Below are 22,526 nucleotides of genomic sequence, written 5' to 3'. Positions count from 1 at the left end.
GTGACGGAAAACAAAATTCTTCTCAGAGCAGAGATACAGAATTTTATTTATTCATCCTAAACTTTAGTTCCTTCTCCAGATACCTCCTTGGTTTTCTATGGTCAACTATTACTTCATATCCATGCCACTGTACTTTAAGTTTTCGCTCCATGTGTTTTATGCTTCCTATTTTTACAATTTAAAAGATTGTGTTCCAGCCAACATTGTCAAAACTTTTGCTAAATCTGTAAATGCTCTTAAAGTGGAAATGTCGTTCTTTAGTCTGTCTTGTAAGATAAGCCGCATGATCAATATTGCCTCACACATTACTTTACTAGTCTACAGAATCAAAACTGATGTTCTGTGACGTTGGCTTCCATTTCAATGTGAAGAATGTGTGCATTTTAACAGTCCAGGATTAAGAATACAGCCAAAACCGTTCCTTTCGTCTTTAAGCGGGTGCTGTCCGTGGAATAGCATATGGTGGTGGTCGTGCTGTGATCCGCTGAAAGCTGTCAGAGGGAGAGTGGAAGGGACCACGTGGCCAAGGAGTTTGCTCGTGGAAGGGGGAGGCGGTGGCGAGGGGAGAAGGTGGGCCATTGTCTGAGTGTTTGCTTCTCGTTACCTGCGACACGGGGCGGCCACACCCATTGCCACCGCGTCACGCGGATTGTGCTTCTCTGTAGTTCTCTGAGGAGTAGTCAGGAACAGCAGTCCTCAGCTATTATTGCGATATCACACATCCCTGTTTACATATCTAGTGAAACGCCGAGAGTTCTTCGTATTAAGATTATCTAGTCGTACCTAATCCTTTTACGTAAATAAGAGGGGAGGAATTTCTGTCTACTGTCGTATGAGACTTATTTTATTTTGTGGGTGCTGTGCGATATACACGTCGGAAGAAGTTAATCTGTGACAAAGTCCACTTCAAAAACCGTTTTAATAAATTTACTGAATACTGAAGCCTTATTTACAACGATTCCTCTTTGTGTCAGGTGGCTATCAAAATTCCAACAATATGAAGGCCGCATGGAGCAAACGTCCAATTAGCGTGGAGTGTTATTGCTGTTATTGCAAGTGATTAACTCTTCAGTCCAAGGACACCTAGTAAGCAAGAGTAACCCCTTCTACACTACGTACCTCAGGGAAGATTACACCTGAATGTACTAAATCATTTATCGCATTTCAGATCTTATTTTTTGTGAGGAGGTCTTCTTGTGAGTTGTTTAAAAAGGCCTAGCGGGGCAGTACTGTCACTTCTCGCATCTTGACTCAGGAAATCGGCTTATTTGCAGCAACATAGACAGTGTACTACGTCTGGTGCATCAAGCAATGTAAACATGGCGACCAGTGTTGCAGCTTTCCTCGATGTTGTAGCGAACAAGGCGCGCTGACAATGTTTGCAACCAACGACAACAATGGACACTAGAGCCACATCAAGCTGTCGTTTCTAGACAGTCCTGGTTTAGCCTACTGCACCATGATGGAGGTATCAGTTGTGGATAGGGGGGAACGAAACTAGCCAGACTGCATTGGTCATTGACGAACTCTGGCATAGAGTTGAAGTAATATTGAGTGACGTACCCATATCTTTCATCCAAGCGGTTTGAAATGATAGAAAGCTAGGGTATAGAAATTGTTCCTGAGATGTTGGCAGGTATGTTTATTAAATTTCTCACCCCATATACGGACATATCACCTAAAAATTTAATCATATGTTTCTCCTACCATAATGAGTACATACAATACGTTTCTCTTTTATATCGTTCCTGTGTTGCAATGTTATTGGCCCAAGTATAGTTAAGAAGATTGCCGCAGCCAGACGTTCTTGACAATAATGCGTTCCATGTGCTGAGCTGTATCTTTTTATAAAATTATTTTCACTCGATGGATAAACCCAATGTTTCGGCCATTCTCACGGTGCCCTGCTTCTGCGTCTGCAATGGAAAAAATTGGGCGTACTCGGTAGGCAAGGGCCCACTTACTTACGTCATGACTCCTATACCGAGCCTGGTAAAACTGTTAGGTTTATCGTTCTTTGGTGAAAGAAGTGATGATCTATAATAGCTTATTGCTCCTTCAATATGAGAAATGACTGGCAGACATCGCCAAATGGGGTGCTTATTTCAGTAAAATCAGTGAAATCAGTTTTCCTCTCATCTCAGTGGAAGAATCGTGCAGACATATCGAACGAAATTTCGCGAATAGCTTTGTACGAAATGACAAACGCATCTAATACTGTTGTAGTTATAGCTGGCAACTCCGTTTAGTACGGCAAATAGTCTCGAAGCACGTTACAGCTTTGCGCTTGTTTGTGTGTTTGGTCATCATACCAATGTTACAAACATGAATTTCCATTAATGTTTTACTAGATTCAGGGGCTGTATGTCTTGGGCGTTAGTAGCTATTTCTTACGCAGAAGACTGCTTTGCTACGTGTAATACTTGGCACTAAGTCACTGCCGTCCTTCTTGTTTGTATGTTGTATTTCCTACACAGTGAAATTCGTCTATCTCTTCAAGGACTTCTTATCCAACGTCAAGGCATTTAATGTGGCTACTGGTTGGACATACCATTACCACGCTTATAATTTCGTGTGTGTGTGTTAAGTCCGTGTTCGTTAAACACCCAAATTCACTGCAATTCAGATTCGGTGATTATAGAAATGTCATCAGTGAACAGTATCACGCTGAATTTCTTTCCGTGACAGGTCGTTTCCACATCGAAATAACCATTTTATTCCTTCACTGCCTCTTCATTGTACAAACTAAATATCAATAGTGACAATTACCACTGCTGTGACACGTGTAAATACCGGTACTCAGTATATCTTCATTGGCTACCCCCACAAGTTTCTTCTTTGCCACAAAAACTACAGCTACTGCCTTTCTCGGGTCGACAGTGGACCTGGTCTGTTCTAACTTGTATATCTAGATACAAATTCCGCAAGCCACAGAAAGTGCCTTGTACCAATACTAGTCATTCCTTTCCTGTTCCACTTACAAAGAGAGCGAAGGAGAAAACGACTATACGCTTCCGGACGAGCAACAGTTTCTACTCTATCTTCGTGATCCTTACGCGAAATGTAAGCTGGCGAAAGTAGCATGGTTCTACAGTCCATTTGAAATGCCGGCTCTCTGAAGTTTCTCAGTAGTGGTTCTCGAAATGAACATTGCCTTCCGCTGGGGTTTCCAGTTTGGGTTCCTCAACCGTAACACTAGCGTGCAAATCCAAGCTACCAGTGATGAATCTATCAGTCCGCCTCTGAATTGCATCGATGTCTTTTTTGAGTCCGACCTCTGTGTGGACCCCAAACATACTCAGAAAAGGGTAGCACCTCCGTTTTCACGCGGTTTCCTTCACATATGAGCCACTCTGTCATAAAATTCTCCCAATAAACCGATGTTAACCACTCGCCTTGCCCTCAAGAGTCCTTACATCCTAGTTTCTTTAATGCCGTTTTGTAACTTGTATTTAATCGATGTGACACTACAAACACTATATTTCCAGAGACCATTCCGTGAATTACAACGACACAAAAATTTTGGCCCATACATCAAACGTTTGGAGCTCGATTCTGTGGAAATAAGATTGTCTGACAACGATACTCTCATCAATCGAGAAAGCGGTTATCAGCTAAACTCTCCTCGGAATTCTATTATAGAGAAACTTCATAGTCGACGTAGTTATCTGCATAAAGATGAAAATCGACCTGATATCGATACGCCAAGCTTTCACCGTGGAGGGCACGAGGCGCAGCGCACGGAGCTGTTATGAACGCGCACGCTGAGCAGCGCATGCGCAATGTCACCTCAGTACGGCTTCAAATAGCGATCTCCCATGTTTTTATGGAACAATCAGTACACCGGGAAAGCTTTAAACATCACACTGTATTCGAACATTACGGGATTTTTTCATACGGTTCTGCACTGCCTTACATTTTTCTGCAGTTAGATCTAGCTGAAATACAGAACACCTACCAGAAATTTTGTCTCAATCATCCTATATCCTACTACACTAACTATATCTTCTCGTAAACCACAGCATGAGGGCAACCAGCCGCAGAATGCTGTTCACCATGTCTGTCGACTCTTTTATGTATATGTAGAATAAGAGTGGACCAGGCACTATAGATGATTCACTTGTCACTGATGAACTTCCACGCTATTCCAAACGCTACTTAGTCAGAGCTTGGACCACACGCACAATCCGCCTTCAGAGTGGCGCAATAGCTCAAAAATGTGTCACATTTTGTACGGAACACAAAGTAATAAAGATAGAGATGGAGCTGTCGAGTAAAGCTTGAGGAGCTCTAGTATTTTTCGCGACGCCAGAAGTGACTGAAGCAAAGTGTGTAAATGTTGTGAGAGGCATGTCTGTGGTAGAGTCTGCTTGCTTCGCCTCAAGTGTTGCTTTGCTTCAAAGGCCTAAGCCGGGCCGGCGGGTTGGAAGTGCGGGCGGGGTTGGGGGTGTCCCGCTACAAGCTGGCCTTTGATGCGGGGCGCGGCGCCCTAGTGTGAGTGTGCGGGCTCGCTACAGAGCGGAACGGGGCCGACAGCCCCTCCAGGTCCGAAGCTGCCGCGTGTCAAAAGGTCGCCGCGTCGTGTCCCCTTTCTGTCAACCAATTCATCGCGTACTTTAAGCACAGTCATTCAAGGGGTTGAAGAAGATCATCAGCTACGGCATTCAACTGCATTAATTGTTTCGAGGGTGCATGCTTGTTATCTACAGATCCAGTCTAACACACACAATGAACAGGGTGTAGATATACATAGTATCCATATATATATGAACCCTGTTATCAGGATTAAGTATTAGTTATGTCTATGACAGTAACGTTTGTTTAGCCGGCCGCGGTGGACGAGCGGTTCGAGGCCCTTCTGTCCGGAACCGCGCAACTGCTACGGTCGCAGGTTCGAAAACTGCCTCGGGCATGAATGTGTGTGATGTCCTTAGGTTAGTTAGGCTTAAGTAGTTCTAAGTTCTAGGGGAGTGATGACCTCAGATGTTAAGTCCCATAGTGCTCAGAGCCATTTGAACCATTAACGTTTGTTTTTTGTTCCAAGTCTACTAGGGAATCAAAGGAGCTTCTAATAATCAAAAATATTTCGGGCTTGCAGCCGATCGTCGTTAGCTTCCATCCACGATATTTCGACTGGACAACTGCCAGCCATCCTCAGGTGAGCCATCGAAGACTGACGAAGACGCCCTCCGTCCCGTAATATATAGCGTGCAGCGAGTATTCCGCGCATGCGTCAAAATCATATAGAGAGACGAACTACACCGCCCGCCAGCAGCGCCCTCGCTGGTGGAACTGCAGAACTCAGCTGTCTTCGGCGTTGTCAATTACCGCCGCCATCGGAGTACTCTGACGTCTTCGTCTGGAGCAGATCTTAGAGATGACGGGGTTCCACGCATTTTCTAGCTGGTAACCATTGTCACGTTGATAAGATTGTCTGTCATACGAATTTCCACTGATTCTTTTATGACGGAGTCCCAAAAGGATGTTGCTGTGGCCAAAATTGTTGTCTTGTCATACTCCATCGAGTGTCCAGTGGACATGCAGCGCTCAGCAATTGCAGACTTGCTAGGTTGCAAAAGGCGAGTACAGCGTTGATGTTCAGTGCAACGATCTTCTACTGTTCGCAATGTTTGTCCTATATATGACATGCCACACTGACAAGGTATTTTATAAATTCCCGCCGTCCGCAATATCAGATCGTCTTTCACTGATCCCAGCAGGTCGGAAATCTTCGATGGTGGACGGAAAATTACTTTCACTTCGAAACCGTGGAGAATTCTTGCAGTTGTGAAGGAAATGTTGCCAACAAAGGGAAGAAAAGCTGTTTCTTTGGCTTAATTGCAAGTGCCTTGCTAATTTGCCGGGTAGAATATCCATTCTCTTTGAAAACCCTCTTCAGATGGGCAGCTCTTCAGGCAAACTATCTGCATCTGACACTACATGAGCTCGGTGTACAAGTGTTTTAAGTACACTGATTGTTTGCGATGGGTGATGGCAGCTGGACTAATTTAAATGCAAATCATTATGTGCGGGCTTACGATAAGCCGAATTCCCCAAAGAGCTATCACTCTTCCGTCTAACTAGCACATCCAAGAAAGGGAGACGACCATTCTTCTCTAATTCCATGGTAAACCGAATGTTCTCATGAATGGAGTTGAGGTGATCTAAAAACTCCATTAATATTTTCTTCTCCATGAGGCCACACTACGAAAGTGTCATCCACGTACCTCCAAAAGACAGTTAGTTTGAGGGCTGCTGATTCAAGTGCTCTCTCCTCAAAATCCTCCATAAAAAGGTTGGCCACCAAGGGAGACAAGAGGCTACCCATGGCGACGCCGTCAATCTGTTCAAAATATTCTTGGTTGAACATGAAATATGTTAAGGAGAGTGCGTGGCGAAACAAAGCAGTGATTCCCACCTGAAACTTAGTGCCAGTCAGTGCCAAGGAGTCTGCAAGAGGTATCTTTGTAAAAAGAGACACCACGTCAAAAGCAACTGAAAGATCAGAAGTACTTAGGCGGATTTCACAATGAAGTTTCTATATAACTGTGTTCCATTCGAAACTTTCGCCAAATCCAGCTGTGTGTGAGCTACATAGTAAAAACTGGATCCCACCAGGAGAAAGACTAATGTGCTGTGGGGCTAGCAGCAACCAAATCATCGATTACTGTGCAGCGGGAGTTTGTATCTCATTATGGAATTTCCTGACGTCAAATTAATTAGAACATGAAACTTCCTGGCAGATTAAAACTGTGTGGGCGGACCGAGACTCGAACTCGCGACCTTTGCCTTTCGCGGGCAAGTGCTCTACCATCTGAACTACCCAAGCACGACTCACGGCCCGTCCTCACAGCTTTACTTCTGCCAGTATCTCGTCTCCCACCTACCAAACTTTACAGAAGCTCTCCTGCGAACCTTGCAGAACTAGCACTCCTGAAAGAAAGGATATTGCGGGGACATGGCTTAGCCACAGCCTGGGTGATGTTTCCAGAATGTGTAAAGTTCTAGTTAGAACATGGATGGAAACTTATTTAACGGTGGGGACGGTTCAGAAACGGGCAAGCAGTGGCAGACCATCTGTTTCGGAGGAAATGGTGCAGACAGTTCAAACCAATTCACAATGTCGCCACAGATATCGATTAGACAAGCTTCGCGGGAGCTATAACTGCCGAAGAGTACAGTGCTTTAAGTGGTTCCCAAACTTCTTAAATTGTGTGCTTAGAAGGACCACATTGTTTAGACATTACAAAATGGTTCAAATGGCTCTGAGCACTATGGGACTCAACTGCTGAGGTCATAAGTCCCCTAGAACTTGGAACTACTTAAACCTAACTAACCTAAGGACATCACACACATCCATGCCCGAGGCAGGATTCGAACCTGCGACCGTAGCGGTCGCGCGGTTCCAGACTGTAGCGCCCAGAACCGCTCGGCCACTCCGGCCGGCTTTAGACATTACAATATGACCTCCCAAAAGGTGAAGCATTTGCAATGGACATGCTGAGCCGTTTCGATGAGGACGATGGTCAATGATCTGGGTATCAGAAAATCCTCATATCGTACTGAACACTTCAGGGACAATCCAGAGGTTAAGGTATCGTGTGGCTTAATGCGTGATAGGGCGATGGAGCTATTTTTCTTCCTTGAAAGCAATGGAAGTGAATACGTTTACGTGGACATGTTGGTGAACTTTGTTGTTCCCCAGCTAAAAGTTATGCGAAACATATTCACCTTTTAGAAAAATGGCGCTCCCCGCACTGGGGTCTAGAAGTCTGAGATTTTCTTAATAAAACATTCCCCAACGGATGGTTTGGCAGAGACCGCCCAATTCCATACGCTCCAAGATCATATGACATTACTCCCTTAGATTTCTTTCTTTGGAAGTACGCGAAAGATACTCTGTGCAAATCAGCAGTTGCTGATATTGTGACGCCGCACGGGATTAGCCGAGCGGTCTTTCTGAACTGTATGAGTGGTGGCATATGTGGTCCAACACATGTTTCATTTATTCTTTCCAATGAAGAGTTACATTGTTTCGTTATAAGTGTAAACAGTTATGGAGACCCTGTACTTCTTGTTATCCAACTAACTTGTTTTAAATAGGTGTAAACAAAGAAAATTGTAGATTACCTATAAAACGAATGGGATAGTGTTTCTGTTAACTAATTTTGTTTTGTATTTGACTTTTGCCTAACTTCCTGCTTATCGCTATACATTTCTTTGATTATTTTTGGTTTAAAGTTATTTGCTTCAGAAAAAGAGAAGGCCTAACAAAAGACTAAATTCAGAGTTATGTCCTATCTGTCCCAGTTAGACACCAGCCGCTACTGGAGCAGATTATTCGTCTGATTATTATTTCACGAGCTTTTAACTAGATGCGACGAATTCTGTTTTACCTTTGTGTTCAAATGTTCAAATGTGTGTTCCTAAGGGACCCAACTGCGGAGGTCAGTGGTCCCTAGGCTTACACACTACTTAAAATAAGTTATGCTAAGTACAACACACACATCCATGCCCGAGGGAGGACACGAACCTCCGGCGGGAGGGATCGCGCAATCCGTGACATAGCACTCGGCGCGGCTTACCTGTGTGGTTTTGTAGTTTAACTATTAAATTTCTTCCGTGTTTACGTATTTACTAGGCACAGTTTCACGTTTTAGTATTGCTGTGTCTGCATGTGAGCCGACTTGATGAGCCTTGCTCACAGCTCCATGTGGTATGGGCCTTCGGTCATGCAGCTTGTGGCTGTTGCCAATGCCCATCACTGTGGGGTGCTCTGAAGTGTGTATCCAAGGACACGACCAACATGTCACACTAGTCCACCAATCAATCAGCCAGCCGGTTACTGCCCGAACTAAGGTTGACCCGTCATCTGGGGTCTAGTGGTAGGTCGTCAGGGGGAAGGTGTGAAATTCTCAGGGAATTATCAAAATGCCTTTCTGGTTCTTCCGACAAACAGGTTTCAGGCGATGTCTGTGGTTGATAGAGATCCTGAGACAGATGTAGTCACTTGTCTAATTTCAGAGGAAGCCTCTCACATGGCAAGGTCCCGACATTTACTAATGGTGGGATTGTTGGTTGTTGGGAGCTCCAATGTTAAGCGTTTAATGGAGTCTCTTAGGGGTACGGCTGGCAAAGAAGCGAAGGAATCCATTGTGGGTTTTGTGTACATACTGGGGAAGTTATTCCAGATTTGAACGGGTCCTTCCAGATGCGCAAAGTGTAACCAACAACAGGTTGTTACTCATGTCGGTACTATTGATTTGTGTCGCTTTAGATCGGAAGAGAACCTCGCTGGTTTCAAGTAGCTCTAAACTACACTACTGGCCATTAAAATTGCTACACCAAGAAGAAATGCAGATGATAAACGGGTTTTCATTGGACAAATATATTAAAGCAAAACTGACATGTGCTTACCTTTTCACTCAATTTGGGTGCATAGATCCAGAGAAATCAGTACCCAGAGCAACCACCTCTGGCCGTAATAACGGCCTTGATATGCCTGGGCATTGAGTCAAACAGAGCTTGGATGGCGTGTACAGGTACAGCTGCCCATGCACCTTCAACACGATACCACAGTTCATCAAGAGCAGTGACTGGTGTATTGTGACGAGCCAGTTGCTCGGCCACCATTGACCAGACGTTTTCAAATGGTGAGAGATCTGGAGAATGTGCTGGCCATGGCAGCAGTCGAACATTTTCTGTATCCAGAGAGGCCCGTACAGGACCTGCAACATGCGGTCGTGCATTATCCTGTTGAAATGACGGTTTCGCAGGGATCGAATGAAGGGTAGAGTCACCGGTCGTAACACATCTGAAATGTAACGTCCAAGTGCCGTCAATGCGAACAAGAGGTGACCGAGACGCGTAACCAATGGCACCCCATACCATCACGCCGGGTGATACGCCAGTATGGCAATGACGAATACACGCTTCCAATATGCGTTCACCGCGATGTCGCCAAACACGGATGCGACCATCGTGATGCTATAAACAGAACCTAGACCCATCCGAAAAAATGACGTTTTGCAATTCGTGCACCCAGGTTCAGTACACCATCGCAGGCGCTCCCGTCTGTGATGCAGCGTCAAGGTTAAGCGCAGCCACGGTCTCCGAGCTGATAGTCCATGCTGCTGCAAACGTCGTCGAACTGTTCGTGCAGATGGTTGTTGTCTTGCAAACGTCCCCATCTGTTGACTCAGGGATCGAGACGTGGCTGCACGATCCGTTACAGCCATCCACATAAGATTCCTGTCATCTCCGCTCCTAGTGATGCGAGGCCGTTGGGATCTAGCACGGCGTTCCGTATTACCCTCCTGAATCCACCGATTCCATATTCTGCTAACAGTCATTGGATCTCGACCAACGCGAGCAGCAATGTCGCGATACGATAAAGCGTAATAGCGATAGGCTACAATCCGACCTTTATCAAAATCGCAAACGTGATGGTACGCATTTGTCCTCCTTACACGAGGCATCACAACAACGTTTCACCAGGCAAAGCCAGTCAACTGCTGTTTGTGTATGAGAAATCGGTTGGAAGCTTTCCTCATGTCAGCAAGTTGTAGGTGTCGCCACCGGTGCCAACCTTGTGTGAATGCTCTGAAAAGCTAATCATTGGCATATCACAGCCTCTTCTTCCTGTCGGTTAAATTTCGCGTCTGTAGTACGTCATCTTCGTGGTGTAGCATTTTTAAAGGCCAGTAGTGTACTAAATACTGCCAGTCTTGCTTGAAAGATGGAGACTCATCATCTGGAACATCAGTGACCGAAACGATAGCAGTCCTTTGACACAGAGCCGAGCAGAGGCTCTGAATCAAAGGCTCACAATCACAATGTTCTCACCGCAGATTCTTTGACGTGCGCCCAAGGTCGAAAACGTGAGAGATCAACTAAATAGGTCCGGATCCCATTACACACTGGAGGCGGCTCAGCAGTTATCGGGGGCTGTGAGGAGCAGACAGAATGGTTTTTTAGGTCTGAGGGTCTTGGGAAGCTTCAAATAAGGCTTCACTCTCAAAGGGAATAGGTCAAGCTTAGGACAAGGTTGGACCTAGGTCTTACAGATGTAAACTGTCGTAGCTGTGTTGGGAAAGAACCAGAGCTCGGACGCTAATAGAAATCACTTAAGCTGAAATCTCTGTAGGCACTGAAAACTAGCTAAAACCGGTCAGCGAAATTTTTCCAAAAGGCCTAACAGTGTTCAGAGTTGCTTCGAGCTGAACCTCTCCTCACTCAGTTGCGATTATTCCATTTAACAACACGAACTTCCGCATAAGACAGTACTCAGTGCCGGCCGGAGTGGCCGTGCGGTTCTAGGCGCTACAGTCTGGAGTCGAGCGACCGCTACGATCGCAGGTTCGAATCCTACCTCGGGCATGGATGTGTGTGATGTCCTTAGGTTAGTTAGGTTTAATTAGTTCTAAGTTCTAGGCGACTGATGACCTCAGAAGTTAAGTTGCATAGTGCTCAGAGCCATTTCAGCCACGGTAGTCAGTTTATTGTTCAAAAGAGGTATATGCGAAGTTCTATGCATCGTTAACTCCCCGAAACCAGTAATCGGATCTTGAAGAGTGCAGCTCCGTTGAATTAGTCTCATTTATAATCAAATAATTAGCAGCAGAAATTATTATAGCTGTAAATGAGAAGTTGATACCGATATCTCTGTAATTAATGTAGCTATGAAATGAGATTATTTGTCGTGTACTGAGTACATCCTCACATTTCACCTGGGTGAAGAAAGAATTGCGATGCCCGAAAAGGTTCAGGAAGTATTTGAGGTGCGCAGCTTAGCTGAATCAACGTGTTTAACCCTACACTTTATTTACCACTTCATTTATCAACCACAGACATTGTGACTGACCTGTTTGTCAGACGAACGTGAGAGGCCACCACTGTGGGGTGGTCTGACGTGTGTATCCAAGGGACGACCAACCTGTTACATGTGTCCACCAGTCAGTCCACTACTGCAGCAAGCCTGGCTACTGCCCGAACTAAGGTTGAACCGTCAACTGTTGTCAAGTGGGCGGCCATTTAAGGGGGGGGGGGGAGTAAGGTGTGAATTTCTCAGGGTAATTTATTTAAATATTGTCTGTAAAGAGGTACATTAGTCAACATTTTCAAAAATTTCGTTAAATCTGTAAATACTGTGACCATATGTTTGCCTTTATTCAATCTGCTAGATACATAGAAGTGTCTGTATTGGGGGCTCCGGAACGCCCTATCCTTGCAATGTTAAAATAACGCTTATAAATTACATCTTTCCTCACAAAGTATTTGAGGTAGGAAGTTGAACTTTTTACAGATTATTTACTGGAATATGGGCTACAACTTAACACAGGGATTTTACAAAATTTTAGTTCAGTTATTAAAGATGATTTTTTTTTCAATTGTAATGAAAATTCACAACATTTTTTTTTGCAATTTTTTATTTATATATTCAAAAATATACAGTTTTTTGGAAAAAGGCTGTGTTAAATAATGCAGAAGGTACTGTGTAACATTTACTGAAAGTTTGAAACAAATATGTTTGGAAGATCCTTAGAAAACATGTAATTAGTATGAGAAAATAAAAGTTTTGGGAATCGAGCGACAAAGATTGGATTAACTTTTTAGTGCATTCCAGGTCCATAGGATGGATTATCTTCATCTTCTGCAAACTCCTCCTCCAGCTTCCTCTTGTTCCTCCTCCTGTTTACTCTTGCTTGTATTTCTAGACTCCTTACAGCCCTGTCTGCAGCCCGAAGGCGTTCCTTGTCTAAAGCAAGCATCGCTCGTACCATGTTAGAACCTATCTTCATTCCCATATTTCTAAATACCTTTGGCTTTCCAACATTTCTCCTTTTCTTAAAAGCCTTCAGAGGATTTCTAATAACTTTACTTTTACTCATTATTATACTTCAACAAAACAGAGACTCAAGAAACAGAATTAATTACGAATATTTTCGAGATAACGGCAGAGTAAATAAACATGAAACAATCGACAATCACACCAGCGATATATATTGAACCATCACAGGTTAGCCACAACACATACTTTATCTCACATCACTAAAATGTACCTGATGAACACGGACGTTAATAATAACACCATTTGACAGCAGTTTAACAGCGCCACAGTGGGTCACGCCCATGTAGAACACATTTCAAAAAAAATTTAAAAATAGTTGTAGTCTTCGGAATTGAATAAATTATATATCTATTAAAAGGTAATAGTCTGCAGATTCAGAAAACGCAAAAAAGTAAAAATTGAAATTTTCATGATTTTGAGCCTTTCCGGAGCCCCTTAAATCTGTAAATACTGTGACCATATGTTTGCCTTTATTCAATCTGCTAGATACATAGAAGTGTATGTATTGCCACGCGTGTTCCGAAACTTCCCCAGAAACAAAAACAATGAAATTTCCCCAGGAACAAAATCAATCTTCACTGAGATCGGCTTCCACTTGTTTTCCCATTCATCTTAAACAAAGCGTGTCAGCATTTCGTACAGCATTTGTGGATTCAGAACAAGCTTTCGACAGCATTAACTGGAATAGTCTCTTTCAAATTTTACAAGTATCAAGAATAAAATACAGGTAGCGAAGGGTTATTCACAGCATTTGCACATACCAGATTTCAGTTATAAGAGTCGAAGGACAAGAAATGTAAGTAATAGCTAAAAAGAGACAGTGTTGTAGCGTGTTCATGATATTTTCTGTATACACAATGAACAAGCAGTGAAGGATACGAAGGATTTATTTATAAGAGAAACTAATATCAAGGAGGATAAATAAGTTTTGAGGTTTGCCGCTAACATCGTAATTCACTCAGAGAAGGCAGAGGATGTGAAGGACCAGTTAAGCGGAATGATTATTGTCTTGAAAGGAGCTCACAATATGAGTATCTTCCAAAGCAAAACAAGAGAATCTAATGTATTCGAATTAAATCAGGCACTGAATGCAAGGAATTGGATTAGGAAAAAAAAGACTAAGAGCAGTAGGTGAGCTTTGGTATTTGGCCAGTTAAATAGCTGGCGACGGCTCATTTTGTGAAGAAATGAAACGTAGACACAGGAAGACACGAGAAAACTACTATCACCGAATATAAATTTTAAGAGTTAGGAAGTGTTTCCTGACTGTGTATGTTTGGAGATTTCTCGTGGTACCGTGTAAAATATTCCGTGTTTTCAGTATACAGGAGAAAAATAAACTGCAGGTGGATACTAGTGTCCAAAACTATCAACCACTAAGACAACAAGGCATCGTACTGATAGGAGAGAAGGCCTGTGTACGCAGCAGCTAGCTCCATATTCAATGCAGACGATCGTGGCAATCAGTCGCGAACACTGAATAACAAACACCATTGCAAGACGGTCCACCTATCGTCTGTCAACGTACGTATCATGGTTGCTGCCGGAGGTGGCAGGTTCCGGCGCCTATACCTTAGACGTCTGTAGTGCTGTTTGATGACGTTTCCGGACGCAAGTACCAGGCCTCTATTTGACTCTTCGGTTTCTCCAGGCGTACTTCGTGACGTAATGAATCTCGAGTGAACAGCCTGGTGTGAGTGTACAGAGGACACAATATTTCGGCAATCCTAATGATGGCAACAAGGTCGACTGCCGAAATATTGTGTCCTTTGTACAGTTACACCAGTCTGTTCACCCGAGATTTATTACGTCAGTCTTCGATTTGTTACTCAAAACCCGCTCTACAAGCCCTCGAGCTTCGTCGCAACATTTCTGGACACCCTGTACTACAAGCCCTCGAGCTTCGTCGCAACATTTCTGGACACCCTGTACATTACGTGAGTAGATCGCATAAATAATTAAGGAGAAAGGAATCGAACTACTAGTAGTTAGTAAATACGTTTTTGGCACAACACAATTAAAATGAGCGGCAGTCAGTTTGGTAATATAGTTACATGTAAGAATTAAAGTTGGAGGAGGCCAGTTTCTGACTTTAATACGCAGGTTGAAATGGATATAGGTAACTATAGCTATGCAGAATTGAAAAGGCTGGCGCAGAGAACTGCATGAAACCACTCGTAGGATGAAAGGCCACAACAACACAAATGCTATAAATAAAGGTGAGTCTTTCAACAACCTACCATCGAAGGCAAGTCACGGAGTCAGTATTGCCTCGTGTGCTCCTACATTTCTCCGGAATCCAAACTGACTTTCACATAACTCAGATAAACAAAAGACTGACAGATTGGTTGTAATATACAGTTCCATTAGAATACATGGCCGCCACTTCTGCAATGAAGGAAGTACTACCAGCTTGCGAGGCAACCATTTTTGAACTTAGGAACTTCCAGCATACTGGAGTAGCTACTGGTCAGCAACTTCACATAACTGTTATCTGTATGCGATGTAACAGTTCGTTGCAAATTTTTGACATGGTTTTCACGTGTTTGGAATCACCATTTTTGAATGTAATACGATGATTTGAAAATGGATCTCTGCCCGAAACTAGACATCGGGTGAATAAAAAACAGTAACATTTGCCAATTTGTACTAGCTTTTCGTTGTGATGGTTTTTATACCTTCTTATAAAATATAGAATGAGTGGATGTTTGGTATCCAAGAAGAAAGAATAGAGGTAGCAGTTCTTTTGGTTGGTCTACATGAAGAATATCGAAAAGTCACGAACGAATTGTCACTGATGCGCGGCTGGAACATACATTCTTTGCTCTACTGAACGTTCAATTAGCACCTCGTATCTATAAATTCTACGCATATCAACAAATCAAAACCAAAGCGTAAAAATGGAGCAACATGAAGAATGGCTACGTAATTGACATTTCAGCGCCGTTGGTAGCTACTGCAGCTGATTGGAAATATAATGTATCGACCGGGTCATTTTACCCGTTCTAAAAACAACAACGCAGTCTCGAATTCATGGGAACGTGGAGGGCGCTCCGCCTCATTTAGAAATTCCGCGAGGTAATAAAGAGAGTGCATAATCACGAGTTATTGTAGCACTCATAAATAAGCTCTATATACTGAAATACGGGCAGAGAAAAAATGTTTGGATTTTTCATTTCACGACAGATTGAGGCGGCTGTGTGAGAAAATTTTATGGAGGCTCTCTCATGTGCATCAGGACCAATACGTGACGTCCTTCACGACTCTCCCACTCAGCACGTATCAATGCTCATTCCGAGAATTTCAGAGTACTGTGCCATAGCGGTTACGACACTGGAAGAAAGTTCTTAGGAGCTGGCTACAAATTCTGCCAACCCTTATTTGAATTTTTCGTAGTTTCAATAAATATATTGTTTATCAGTGCACTACTGGTACAAAATATCTGAATGCAAGAATATAAACCTAAAAATTAAAAACTATAAGAAATGGGTGGAACTACCAACGAACAAGACGAAGATTAAAGATATTCAATTATATAGCATTAGAAAAATATTTGACCATATCTATTGACAGCTAATTGCTTCCACTCAGTGAAATTTCAGCCCCTTTCGAGAGGCCCTAATCGAAAAACTTCTATTTCAAGTAAAGTTATAAAAACTGATTCAGAACTTCACATCGAAATCATTGACGATTTCCATCCGTACTTGTGCAACTATTTCCCAAATGACTCGTTTGTAAACACATTTTTACCGGCTATTCTTTGATCCTAGCATCGAAATCTTTTAACAGTGTCAGTTTTCGTTAGTAATTATGATACACCTTAGACACACAGAGTGACCCAGGAAAAACTGTCAGTATTCAGATATATGATTGGAATGATCATTTGAAGAAAAAATGTCGTTTAAACATGGGCTCTAAAATGCAATCTTAGGAGCTACGACCACTTCTTTATCTTTGAGACTGTGAAACGATTCTCTTCTACTTGAAGCTCCTTGCTTTCCATATTTTGGGAGGATGTAGTATGGACCACAACAAGAAAAAAGTGTCCACTAAATATAGATGGGATAGTGGATATATTTTGAGTTACGAGCATTTGTTCATCTTCGCTACTGTGAAACTCACCTCTTCTACTGAACACGAGCTCATAGCTTTTAAGGTGAGCATTTCAGAGCCCATGTCAACCAGCTTTTCTTTTTTCGGTCCATTCTACCTCATTCCAAAATGAGAAAACCAAAATGCTATGCAGTGTGACGTGTTTCACAGCATCGAAGTTGAAGAAGTGTACATAGTTCCTGAGATATGCATTTTAGAGGCCTTTTTCCTTCGAATGGACGTTATTCTTATATCTCAGAATATTGATCTTTCCTCCTAGGACGTTCTACATATCCATCCCACTGTTACAAACTAAACAAATCCATTCGTGACAAAGAATTCTCCTTCTGTTCACTTCATCTTATAAAAACTTTAAATTACGGTAACGGACAACTTTCTGCACTATTCAGCGAATCGTAATAGAAGTAAGTGACCCTGTTAAATTTATTTTTTGAGCACTATGGGACTTAACTTCTGAGGTCATCAGTCCCCTAGAACTTAGAATAACGTAAACCTAGCTCACCTAAGGACATCACACACATCCATGCCCGAGGCAGGATTCGAACCTTCGACCGCAGCGGTCGCACGGTTCTAGACTGTAGTGCCTAGAACAGCTCTGCCACTCCGGCCGGCGCCCTGTTAAAGTGTCGTACATGTCTACATGCAAACCACGTTTATAAAATGTTGATTGAAACGAGTATATAAGAGCTGAAGACATTATAACAAAATGTACCGGAAACTGTCAAATAAAAAGTGAACAAAATGCAATTACTGTAACTGTTACACAAGTATTAATTAATTGCAGGTCGTTGTCTGAAGTATAGCCTTGTATGGCAGTGTGATGAGGACAGTAAACAGTTTACATAAGAGGAGAACAGGATCATTTGATATGTCATGCCACAGAATAATTTTGAAACTTAAAAGAGTAGATCGTTTAGTTGATAGGGTGGTACTGAACTGAAGTGGGAGAGAAACGAAATTCTTGAGACAATTTGAGTAAAAAAAGGGAAATACCTTGAGTCATCAAAGTACCATCAAAGTGGCAATTACTTTCTCTTTTTTATTTATATCTTTCGAGGGTCTGGTAATCTAGGCCGTAGAGCACTAGATTCCAGCCCTGGAGGTTCCGAATTCAATCCCAGACAGGGATGTGGATATTTTTCCTCCTTTCAGACGTTCCAGGAGAGCCCCAAGTCCACTTAGGTATCAAATGAGAACGAGAGACCTTCTCTGGGGGTAAAAGGCGACGTGGGCATTGGCTAGCCTCCTGCCCCTACCAGTGCTGCGGCCAATCAGGCTTAGATTAATATCTTCCATCTAACCATTCTTCCTCAGTGAGTGAACATTACAAATGGCTCTGAGCACTATGGGACTCAACATCTTAGGGCATAAGCCCCCTAGAACTTAGAACTACTTAAACCTAACCAACCTAAGGACATCACACACACCCATGCCCGAGGCGGGATTCGAACCCGCGACCGTAGCAGTCCCGCGGCTTCGGACTGCAGCGCCAGAACCGCTAGACCACCGCGGCTGGCAGAACATTACAAAATTATGTGAATGATATTATAACAATAGTAATAATAATAATAATAATAATAATAATAATAACAATAAACTTTTAAAACAACAAGTTCCTACATACAAGTATGCACCACAAAATGTACTGGAGAATGATGAATACAAATTATACTGGAACAGAACCATTATAACAGATAAAACAACGCCACATAACAAACCTGACATCATACTCACCAATAAAAAGAAGAAATTAACACAACTAATCGAAATATCCATACCCAATACAACAAATATACAAAAGAAAACATGAGAAAAAATTGAAAAATACATCCAACTGGCTGAGGAAGTCAAAGACATGTGGCATCAGGATAAAGTTGACATCATACCAATTATACTATCAACTACAGGAGTCATACCACACAATATCCACCAGTACATCAATGCAATACAGCTACATCCAAACATATATATACAACTACAAAAATCCGTAATTATTGATACATGTTCAATTACCCGAAAGTTCCTAAATGCAATATAACACATACCGTACAGTTAATAGGAAGTGACGCTTGATCAAGGTCCGCGTCACTTTCCATTCTCAACCAGACTTAACGTCTGAGAAAGTAAAGAAATAATAATAATAATAATTATTATTATTATTATTATTATTATTATTATTATTATTATTATTATTATTATTATTATAATTTCAGGCCGGCCTGTGTGACCAAGCGGTTCTAGGAACTTCAGTCTGGAACCGCGGGACCGCTACGGTCGCAGGTTCGAATCCTGCCTCGGGCATCGATGTGTGTGTGTAAGTTAGGTTTAAGTAGTTCTAAGTTCTAGGGGACTGATGACTTCAGATGTTACGTCCCATAGAGCTCAGAGCCATTTGAACCATTTTGAATAATTTCAGAAAATGGATATCACAAAAAAAGTGGTTAAAATGGCTCTGAGCACTATGGGACGTAACATCTGAAGTCATCAGTCCCCTAGAACTTAGAACTACTTAAACCTAACTAACCTAAGGACATCACACACACCCATGCCCGAGGCAGGATTCGAACCTGCGACCGTAGCAGTCGCGCGGTTCCAGACATGGATATCTCATTACTTATGCTTTTCCTGATGACATCGCCATTTTTGGAGAGACAAAAATGGATGTTCAGAGGAGACCGTATTACTGGAGTAAATAGTTTAATAACAACATTCACTTTGAGTAAGAGCAAAGCAGTGATAATGAATATGAGTAGGACACCCACACTTTCTAACATGCACTTGGAAACAGAGATGGATAAATGCGTGAAAGGTTTCAGTTATGTGGATAGTTTCGTATCAAGTGATGGGAATGATAATATAGAAGTGATAACAGAACAGCATAAGACTCTAGCTTCTTCCCTCAAGTGTTGTTGTTGTTGTGGTCTTCAGTCCTGAGACTGGTTTCATGCAGCTCTCCATGCTACTCTATCCTGTGCAAGCTTCTTCATCTCCCAGTACTTACTGCAACCTACGTCCTTCTGAATCTGCTTAGTGTATTCATATCTTGGTCTCCCTCTATGATTTTTCCCTTCCACACTGCCCTCCAAGGCTAAATTTGTGATCCCTTGATGCCTCAGAACATGTCCTACCAACCGGTCCCTTCTTCTTGTCAAGTCGTGCCACAAACTCCTCTTCTCCCCAATTCTATTCAATACCTCCTCATTAGTTAAGTGATCTACCCATATAATCTTCAGCATTATTCTGTAGCACGACATTTCGAAAGTTTCTATTCTCTTATTGTCCAAACTATTTATCGTCCATGTTTCACTTCCATACATGGCTACACTCCATACAAATACTTTCAGAAACGACTTCCTGACATTTAAATCTATACTCGATGTTAACAAATTGCTCTTCTTCAGAAACGCTTTTCTTGACATTGCCAGCCTACATTTTATATCCTCTCTACTTCGACCATCATCAGTTATTTTGCTCCCCAAATAGCAAAACTCTTTTACTACTTTAAGTGTCTCATTTCCTAATCTAATTTCCTCAGCATCCACCGACTTAATTCAACTATATTCCATTATCGTCCTTTTGCTTTTGTTGATGTTCATCTTATATCCTCCTTTCAAGACACTGTCCATTCCGTTCAACTGCTCTTCCAAGTCCTTTGCTGTCTCTGACAGAATTACAATGTCATCGGCGAACCTCAAAGTTTTAAATTCTTCTCCATAGATTTTAATTCCTACTCCGAATTTTTCTTTTGTTTCCTTTACTGCTTGCTCAATATACAGATTGAATAACATCGGGGAGGTGCTACAACCGTGTCTCACTCCCTTCCCAACCGCTGCTTCCCTTTCATGTCCCTCGATTTTTATAACTGCCATCTGGTTTCTGTACAAATTGTAAATAGCCTTTCGCTCCCTGCATTTTAGCCCTGCCACCTTTAGAATTTGAAAGAGTATAAAGTGTTAACTCTGACGAGAGAGTCCCTCTAAGAGCTAAACAGACTGTAAGGTGACAAGATTTTGGCACCATACCCGTGGTCTAGGGGTAGCGTCTTTGATTCATAATCAAAACGTCTTCGGTCCCGGGTTCGATCCCCGCCACTGCCTAAATTTTGATAAATAATCAGCATTTGTGGCCGAAGACTTCCGGCATAAGAAGTCAGCCTCATTCTGCCAACGGCCTTGTCAAAGAGGGCTGAGGAGCGGATAGAGGTTCAGGGCATTCTCTTGTCCTAGGGGTTGGAAATTGCCCCTAAAGGCGGAAGAATCAGCAATGATCAACGACATGAGGATACAGAAGGCAATGGAAACCACTGCATTAAAGACACGTAACGTGTATCCACAGGACCTGTGGCCTGTAATTGAAGAAGTGTCATGATGACCTCTCAATTGGCACAAGATTCCGGAATAGTCCCCCATTGGGATCTCCGGGAGGGGACTGCCAAGGGGGAGGTTACCATGAGAAAAAGATTGAATAATCAACGAAAGGATAACGTTCTACGAGTCCGGGCGTGGAATGTCAGAAGCTTGAACGTGGTAGGGAAACTAGAAAATCTGAACAGGGAAATGCAAAGGCTCAATCTAGATATAGTAGGGGTCAGTGAAGTGAAGTGGAAGGAAGACAAGGATTTCTGGTCAGATGAGTATCGGGTAATATCAACAGCAGCAGAAAATGGTATAACAGGTATAGGATTCATTATGAATAGGAAGGTAGGGCAGAGGGTGTGTTAGTGTGAACAGTTCAGTGACCGGGTTGTTCTAATCACAATCGACAGCAGACCAACACCGACAACGATAGTTCAGGTATACATACCGACGTCGCAAGCTGAAGATGAACAGATAGAGAAAGTGTATGAGGATATTGAAAGGGGGACGAAAATCTAATAGTCATGGGCGACTGGAATGCAGTTGTAGGGGAAGGAGTAAAAGAAAAGGTTACAGGAGAATATGGGCTTGGGACGAGGAATGAAAGAGGAGAAAGACTAATTGAGTTCTGTAACAAGTTTCAGCTAGTAATAGCGAATACCCTGTTCAAGAATCACAAGAGGAGGAGGTATACTTGGAAGAGGCCGGGAGATACGGGAAGATTTCAATTAGATTATATCATGGTCAGACAGAGATTCCGAAATCAGATACTGGATTGTAAGGCGTACCCAGGAGCAGATATAGACTCAGATCACAATATAGTAGTAATGAAGAGTAGGCTGAAGTTCAAGACATTAGTCAGGAAGAATCAATACGCAAAGAAGTGGGATACGGAAGTACTAAGGAATGACGAGATACGTTTGAAGTTCTCTAACGCTATAGATACAGCAATAAAGAATAGCGCAGTAGGCAGTACAGTTGGAGAGGAATGGACATCTCTAAAAAGGGTCATCACAGAAGTTGGGAAGGAAACATAGGTACAAAGAAGGTAGCTGCGAAGAAACCATGGGTAACAGAAGAAATACTTCAGTTGACTGATGAAAGGAGGAAGTACAAACATGTTCCGCGAAAATCAGGAATACAGAAGTACAAGTCGCTGAGGAATGAAATAAACAGGAAGTGCAGGGAAGCTAAGACGAAATGGCTGC

At 42.6% G+C, this 22,526-nt stretch overlaps 1 protein-coding gene across 1 annotated transcript in view; it reads right to left on the bottom strand.

Moving 5' to 3' along the window:
• Nucleotides 1-22,526, bottom strand: part of LOC126198934 (uncharacterized) — a 1,245,788-nt gene that overhangs the window by 647,329 nt on the left and 575,933 nt on the right. The gene's annotated exons all lie outside the window — the stretch shown is intronic.

The sequence above is a fragment of the Schistocerca nitens genome, chromosome 8, assembly GCF_023898315.1.
Source record: "Schistocerca nitens isolate TAMUIC-IGC-003100 chromosome 8, iqSchNite1.1, whole genome shotgun sequence".
In the NCBI taxonomy this organism is placed as follows: Eukaryota; Metazoa; Arthropoda; class Insecta; order Orthoptera; family Acrididae; genus Schistocerca; species Schistocerca nitens.
Note: the sequence above shows the minus strand (reverse complement) of the source record. Positions and strands in the feature narration are given on the sequence as shown.